This window comes from Coloeus monedula, assembly GCF_965178545.1.
Source record: "Coloeus monedula genome assembly, chromosome: 6".
NCBI classification, from domain to species: Eukaryota; Metazoa; Chordata; class Aves; order Passeriformes; family Corvidae; genus Coloeus; species Coloeus monedula.
Window position 1 is genome coordinate 19,434,223 of NC_138786.1, and position 8,267 is coordinate 19,442,489.

At 48.3% G+C, this 8,267-nt stretch overlaps 1 protein-coding gene across 1 annotated transcript in view; it reads right to left on the reverse strand.

Moving 5' to 3' along the window:
- Nucleotides 1–5,898, reverse strand: part of LOC309574640 (USP6 N-terminal-like protein) — a 76,804-nt gene extending 70,906 nt beyond the window's left edge. Inside the window, exon 1 of the mRNA XM_082284425.1 lies at nt 5,845–5,898. The gene's annotated coding sequence lies outside the window, so the exon portion shown is untranslated. The remainder of the gene's footprint in view (nt 1–5,844) is intronic.
- Nucleotides 5,899–8,267: the final 2,369 nt, after the last annotated feature.

The following is an 8,267-nucleotide window of genomic DNA, read 5'->3' on the forward strand; positions in this document are numbered from 1 at the left end:
GAGCAAAGCAAATAGTGAGGCTTTGAAATAATTTCAGTAACTTTATCTGCTTAACATCATAAGCAGCAGCAACAGCACAGGTAACACTTCTGACCCACTTCGTTACCACCAGAGGATCCTTCCTGCTAAGTTCCCCCCAGTCATATATCAACACTCTCATTATCACTTTTGACTCATGGAACTGAAGGGGGAGGGATGAGAGATACTGTAAGAACAAGACACCACAGAGACAATTTTTCAAGAAACTGAACTTCTAAATATGCTGGTCATTTTCTTACCTGCTCCTTCATCTACTCTGTATTGAAATGTTTGACAAGACACAACTCACTATCAGTGCAACCTTGCTCCACTCAAGCCCAAATCACACATCAGAACTTTAAAAGGAGACACTCAAAAATTTTAACTTGGGGTGAGAAAACTAAATAATAAAGTAATAAACTAAACTAAGTAATAAACTAAAACTTGTGTAGTCAGCTATGATGCAAACAGGAGAAATTATTTTTTTTTTAAAGCAACTGCAGTAGCTCAGACTGATACTGTATTCCCCCAACATCCTACCACCGTGGTGGTGAGTGGCAGATGTGGCTCTCACATGCATAACCCTCACTGATTAATGAACAAAACCGAGGGCAAGGGGAGGCAGGAGATTTAAAAACTCAAGACAGCCTGCTTTTGATCCTGATTTCTGGTGAGTGAATTGGCCCACAGCATGTGCATGAAGAAGGTAGGCATGTCTGCACAGCTGCTGCAAAGAGAAGTAAGAGATGCAGGAGCAGGCTGCAGACTTAGGCTGGCTGTCCCAGCTGCTGCTAGGTCACCAGCAAAGCATGCACCTCACTTTGCTTAATGAGCCACTCTCCCCCACACCTCTTACAGCAGGAGGCACCGGCAAACTCCTGAATACACCAACAAACAAGCATTTTGAGCAAGCAGGCTTTAATTCTGCTGTCAGGATGCCAGCAGGGACCCAAGTCCTAACTAAGGAGATCAGCTGTGTACTGATGGACACTCAGGCAAAGCTGGGGTGATAGGGGCACGTGAGGGCCTGAGCACCCCCAGCACCTGCTTCCTCTTCATGGACCTTTTTTCCCTCACCTTGGACTGATCACAAGTAGTTTCCCACAATGAAAATCCTTCAATGAGCTCCAGAAGATGAGACAAGTGATTTGTTTGCTTGAATTTTGGGTACTAGAGCCACTGGGGCTCACTGGCACCACGAGCTCCCACCCTGCTGGACGCAACTGCTCGGCTGCTGCCTGCAGCACAGGAAGTTTCTCTGCAGAAAGCAGAGAATGGTGCTGGCTCCTGTGTTTGATTTCCAGGATCCAAGCCACAAGGAGAGCTAAAAATACCCCAATTAACCATTCCTTTTCAACACAAGACTTGATGACAATGCCACAAACATATTATACAACTGCAATCAGGAAGATGTGATCTGCAAATCTAACTAAGAAAAGTGAAAAATCAGAAAAAAATTATTTCAGAAAGAAATCAAACTGAGAAAACAGCTGGCCAGGACAGTAAGCTCTGAATTCAAGTATGGACCACATAGCCAAAAATGTAGAGAAGCTTGTGCTACTTGCAATTGTGGTGGCTGGCTCTGAGGTGCTTGCAAGCTTTCTGGTGTGACACACACAGGGTATATAATTTCTGTTCTGGACTGATTATACAAAGAGAGCTCGTTCTGGCTATTGCCCATGCAAGCTGTCTCCTGGATCAGCTGGCTGCTTAGCATGGTGCCACCATGCATGTCAGGAGTTAAGCAGGAAACTTTTATTCCCAGTAAAACCCGTTGCAAAGAGACAGCTATGCTCTGGAGCTAAGGATTTCCTCACATGAAGATTTAGTAGCAAATTTTTTTATCACTGCCCAGTCTTTGCAGTGACATGTAGACTTTCAACATTGTCTGTGGGTAATACTGGAGTACATTACTCACAGCAGTGCACCCAGGAGAACCAGCAAATCCTCTCTGTTTGAGCCCGAGCGTCAGCTTTACCCTGGAATTACATTTATCTCTCTGGCACTAGGCTCTCATTAATGGAATTACCAGGCAGGCTGCTTCAGACTTAACACTTGAGAGAGGCGGGCTGGGATGGCTCCACTCCAGCCTCAGCCCGCAAAGCCGGCACTGTTTCTCTATCCTCCAGCGAGCTGCTGCCCGAACGAGCCCGACCCCGTGACGAGAGCCAGGGAAACAAAAGGAACAACCCCGAACTGTCCAGGGCAATCAATATCTTTCTAGGAACATCCAGGCTTCTTGCCAGCTTTCTTCCAACCCTGATTTAGCTCTTCTGCAGTGCAAGGGGGATGGCACACGCAGGAGCAACCCGGCAGGATGCGGAGCCGGCAAGCATGGCTGGCACTCGAGCAGATACTTACAGGGGACAATCTACAACGGTCCCTCTACAAATACCTCAGGCTGAGGGTGCCAAAGCAAACCCACAGCTACGGAGAGCACCCACCCAGCTTGAAAATCAGAGCAAGCACTCCAGTCCAAATACTTGCTTCAGAAATACCCACTGCTACTTCAAGTGGGGAGGTGTAAGGTAGCAAACCAGCCGAGATTGCTACCCTCAGCACAAGAGAGTATCTTGCACATTCTAGAAATCTGCCTTCCACTACAGCAGCTCTTGCAGTGCCATGCTGAGCAATCTGCAGCGTGGCATGAACCAGCCTCTTAAAGAACCCCTGCACTACCCAGTAAAATGGACAACTGAGAGGTCCCAGGCTGCCGAAAACCAAAGAGGATGCAGCAAGCAACCCTACCACAAAGCTGCATGGATAGCTCTGCAACTTCAGCATCTGTGGGGGCTGTTCTTCACACACAGCAGCTGTAGGTTTCTTTAGGTGGTATATTCCCAGCCACCTGCAAGAGTACTTGTCTAATCTCAGTGTGGAGGGAGCACAAGGAGAAAACAGAGATCCACCAAAACACGAACAATGCTTGCCCAGCACTGGTCAAGAGCACAACTCTGCCAGAGCAAGTGGAAGATAGAAAGGGGAAAGCAAGGACAAAGTTTATTTGCAGAGCATAGACATGTCCTTCCAACAGCTCGAGCTGTGGGAGCTGAACTACTCTCCCCTGTAATTAAAATGAAGGAGAGGAAAGCACAGGACTTGCTCCAGGGTGACTGTGAAGGACTGAAAAGCTTTGAGTTTCAAAGTCCACCTTAACACACATTCTTTGGTGAGATTTTAATTCTAAAGAACAGGAGAAAAGAGGTTTTGCTGTGGGAAAAGCTGCTGTACCCTGTTGTTAAACCAAACAAGGCACAAATGAGGGAGGGCTGTGGCTGGGGTTGATGAAGCAAGGCTGAAGACCGGCCTCTGTTCCCCCTGCCCCTGCATTTGCTCTGCCAGGAGCCCCCAGCAACACAATTCAGAGGCAGACTGCCCCGTGACAGGAAAAACACATGTAACACCCAGGCGGTGAAACCTCACATCTGAGAGCATCTATGCAAAACACAGCCTGAAACATATTTTCCAGCTTCACAGAGTCAGCTTGATACTTAGCAAAGCCAAGCTGGTGAAACGCTGTCATGTGTGTTGAAGGTGAGATTCCTCAGCAGGAGATACTCTCAAGCATCTCCTTGTTTTCTCCACATCAGGGAAAAGAAAAAAAAAATAAAAAGAGAAGCCTAGGGTAAGATTATGGGGTTCTGCTGCTCAGGGTGATGTAAGAGAGACAAGAGGACATAAGGAAAGAGAAAATTACACAAGTGCAATGCTCTCCAGCGTGTCACCCAGGGGAATAGCTAAGAAAACTACTTTCTTTTCAAAAAACCCAGTAAGGATAAGGAGCCATCAGAATTATGAGTCAAGGTCTAAGATAAGAAATCATACTGCTGGATGGGTGCGGCTGCCCGCTTGTTTGGTCGCTGTTGGGTTTTTTCTTAAAGATAAACATGTCTTTCAGAACATGTTTGTTGGCCAATCTTCTCTCTGATAAAAAAAAAAAAAAAGAAAACAGAAGGAAGCTCACAACCGTGAAAACGATAAATGAAAGGCAGGAGAGTTTCCGAAGAGCTCTGAGGTCGTGCTTCACAGGCCCTTCAAAGTAAGACGCAACACGTCAAAAAGAACAAAAGAGGGGTAAATTTAAAATTCCAAGTATTTCAATAAAATGTCATTCAGAGAAGCTATTAAGCAAACTCTGCAAGAAGAAGACCCCATTCACAGAGCCCGAAACCTGTCAAGTAAAATATATAATGTTTTGCACCTATTTAATTTTCAAAGTTGTTGATATATAGGAGTATTTAATCAGAAATTCATAGTCTGGGGGAAGATAGCTCAGCAAATGCATCCCAAAAAAGTAACTTGTATATCAGAGGCAGAACTAAGGCAAATCCCTTAGGAAGGCTGTAAAATTGAGCACAGAATGGTTTTGAATCCAACAGAACGATGGCTTGAACACGGCCAAGGTAGAAGTAGAAAAGTACTGCAGGAAAGCAAAGCGTAAAGCACCCAGGAACTTGATGGAGCAAAAAGCCACAGCAAGTCCCATCACTCTCACCAAATTCCCTGCTGGCTCAGTGAATTGCAGTGACCTGGTGACCCGGATCACTCCCTGCAACCCGGCCTGCTCAGCCCAGGACACTGCTGCCCTCCTCATAGCTAGGTGTTAAGCAGCCCCCAGGGAGGTTATACAGCAAGTTTATTTTGTAACCGCTTTGGTTCAGAAAGTATTTTGCACTGTCCATCAATGCTTTTTGGGTTTTGTCTTGTCTTACTCAAGAACACCAGAGGGGAAGTGACTGAGCACAAGGCAAGACATTTACCAGAATGACAGGTTTTTAACCAAGCCTGGATATCGCTGCTGCTGAACACAGCTTTAATTAAATATGGCAAGCCCATCTTTCTCAGCCTAGAGCTCACAAGAGAAATGAACTGATGCTCTCACCTGCTTTGCTATGCACCCCTTGATTGGTGGCACTCCTTTTCCCACATCCAAAACGGGCACCAAACTCCCATATGGTCAAGGCAGCTTCCCAGAAGACTCCAGTACATGCCCTCATCTGCCATTTCGGCAGGCACCTGAAGTTCCCTGCTCCAGAGCCGGCATCTCCCTCCTTGTCCAGCAAGGAAACTGTTGCCTTTAACTCTACTCCAGCTGGAGCACAAGAGCAAACGGAACCATTTCTTGAGGGAAAAGACCTCACGATTCACCACGGTGCCAGATTTCACTTCTGTGGGTGTTGTTTTCAAAGGAGACATTGCAAGGCAAGGCGGGGAGAACCAACTGCCCGCAGAAGGTTCGCTCATCCAGACACTTGGGCATCCCCAGCTGCCCCAGCCACGCACAGGGACCCAGCCCGGATGTCCCAGCATAGATGGCAGCAGGTATTTGGGCAGCAGGTATCTGGGGGCTCCCTGGGCTGCCCAGGCAGGCCGAGTGTTACCCCGAGTCCCCGCGGGGCGCAGGGGGTGGTGCGGGCTCTGCGCCCCGAGGGCCGTGAGCGGCTGCCGGGTAGGCGAAGCCTCCCCGAACAGTAACCGGGGTCACCCGGGCAGCTCCTGCGCCCTTCATCAGCTGGGGGGGCTCGATATTTTGGGGGGCTTTTTTTGTAGTTTGGTTGTTTCCTTCTGTTTTGACCTCAACGCAGCCCCGCCGCGACTCAAAGGACCAGCCCAGGCCCCTGGAAGAGGCTCTGCCGGTTGTTCAGCCCCCCGCTCCGACCTCCACACGCACCGCCGCCCCACACACACACACAGCCCTACGCATCCTGCCCCCCAACACACAGCCCTTTGCAGCCTCACACCATTCCCATTCCCATTCCCGTTCACATCTGGCTCCCACTCCCGCCCTGTTCCTGTTCCCGTTCCCGTTCCCGCTCCAGGTCTCACCGCGGGGCGCATCCTCCTCTCCCGGCGCGCGCCCAGCCCGGCCCGCCGCCGAGCCCCGGCCGTCGCGCTCCCGCGCAGGCGCACTGGGAGCCCGGACCAGGACGTGTAACGGCCGGCTGCACACGGCATCTCGCGAGAAGCGACTATACAAGCTCTGAGCAAACGCTACGCCAGCGCGGGGAATTAGCTCAAATGGTAGAGCGCTCGCTTAGCATGCGAGAGGTAGCGGGATCGATGCCCGCATTCTCCAGCTGCTTTTCCTGCCCTCTGTTGTCAGCCTACAAGCGGCTTCTTTTGTACGCCAGAGCGTTGCTGGTTTTGCCTTTTGAAATTCTTTATATTTTTATTCGCTTCCTTAACATTCTTAAAGACCATAAAATCACAGAATATGCCGAGTTGGAAGGGACCCACAAGGATCTTCGAATCCGGCTCCTGGCCTTGCACAGGACACCCAAGTGTCACATGATGTGTCCGAGAGCATTGTCCAAACACTTCTAGAACTCTGTCAGGCTTGGTGGTGTGACCACTTCCCTGGGGAGCCTGTTCCAGTGCCCAGCCACTCTCTGGGTGAAGAAGCTTTTTCTAATCCCCAACCTAAACTGGCCCTGATACAGGTTCAGGCCGTTCCCTGGGGTTCTGTCACTCTCACCAGAGAGGAGATCAGTGTCTGCCCTGCTCTTTTCCCTCATGAGAACGTTGTAGCTGCAATGAGGTCTCCCCTCGGTCTCCTCCAGGCTCAGCAGACTGAGTGACCTCAGCTGCTCCTGGTGTGGCTACACAGATGCATTTGCCTATCCCGTGCCTAAGGCAGGCAGAACACTGTCTGTGTATTCCTGGCACTGCAAGAGGGTCTTTTGTTTCCTTACTGAATATTGGACAAGGCCACAAGAGTGAGCAGCACCCACTGTGTCCAGTTTTTCCCTCACAGCTCTGGCCCCAGCCCTCTCCTTCTCATCCCACCCAAGAGCAGGAAAGCTTTTAGAGATCCCTTCTCCTGGGGGCCTCTGGTAGAGCCAAAACACTCGTTTGCTTTCAGTAAATTTAAGAAGGAACCAAAACACCTCAAGGAGTCATTGATGTAGGTGCCATTTACAAAAAAAAAGGTCAAGACTTTGCTCCCTGAATTTATCCAGGTGCAAGGTTCAAGCAAATGCTTCACGTTCTGCTCCTATTCTACTGCAACAAGCCACAAGGAATAACCAAAAGCTTAAAAAAAAAAAAGAGAAGCCATTTTTAAGAACTGAAGGTGTATCATGGAAAAAAACCAACCCCACAGGATTACACACAGTTGGCATTTCAATCCCAGTCACAAACTGAACTGGGAACCAAGGGGGGAAAACAATTCTGAGCACTTTCCTCTGTTACATGCAAGAGGAAATGACCTTTCTGGCAAATTTCAATGACAAAGAATGAAATTCAGCTTTCAAGCTGCTCACAGGCCCCAGCTTACACCTGAGGAGACTGCAAAATATCCCACCCTCAAACCTTTGCAGCTAATTAATTCCAAAAGTCCAAGGAAGAACTGGATTGAAGAGAGGATGCAGTGGCTTTTTTATGGCACAAGTTTTATGGGGAGCAGCTGAGGGAACTGGAGTTGTTTAGCCTGGAGAAAAGGAATCTCAGGAGACCCTATCACTGTCTACAACTACCTGAAAGGAGTTTTAGTGAGGTGAGGGTGTCTCTTCTCACAGGTGACAAGTTACAGGATGAGAGGAAATGGCCTCAAGTTGTGACATGGGAGGTTTAGATTGGATATTAGGAAAAAATTCTTCTCTGAAATGATGGTCAGGCATTGGAACAGGCTGCTCAGGTAAGTGTTGGAATCACCATCCCTGGAAGTGTTCAAAAGGCATGTGGATGTGGCCCTCTGGGCTATGGTTTAGTGATGAACATGGTGGTGCTGGGTTAATGGATGGACACGATGATTTTGAGGTCTCTTCCAACATTTGTGACTCTAGAATACAAAGTGATTTTTTGGGCACAAATATCCATGAATTCCCTCAGGTGCTCTCATGGAGACTAGAGAGAGATGTCTCTACTGACAGAGAACATCTACTATTCCTTTCTGCAAAAAGGCAATGGTAACATGCAAACTGAAGTCTGAAAAACAAGTGAGTGTATGGTTGTTGGGGTTCTTTTAGCTTCAAGATTTCATTCTTGTCTTTTAAAGCTGATTTATACTCACGCTTCTGAGTCCTGTACAAACTCATGAAATAACCAGCTGTCCCTACAGTGCTCTTCAAAATTTCAGCAAATTATTCAAGTCCTCCTATGCAGCAGGATTTAACAGAAAAGTGAAATCCATTGCAGTCTCCTATTTCATCAGCTGCTACACAGCTGGCATGAAGAGACTGTGTTATGAAATACGTTTGTGTCTCTGGTCTGGTCCTCTCATTTTCCCCTCTAGCTGTGGCCCCATCTCA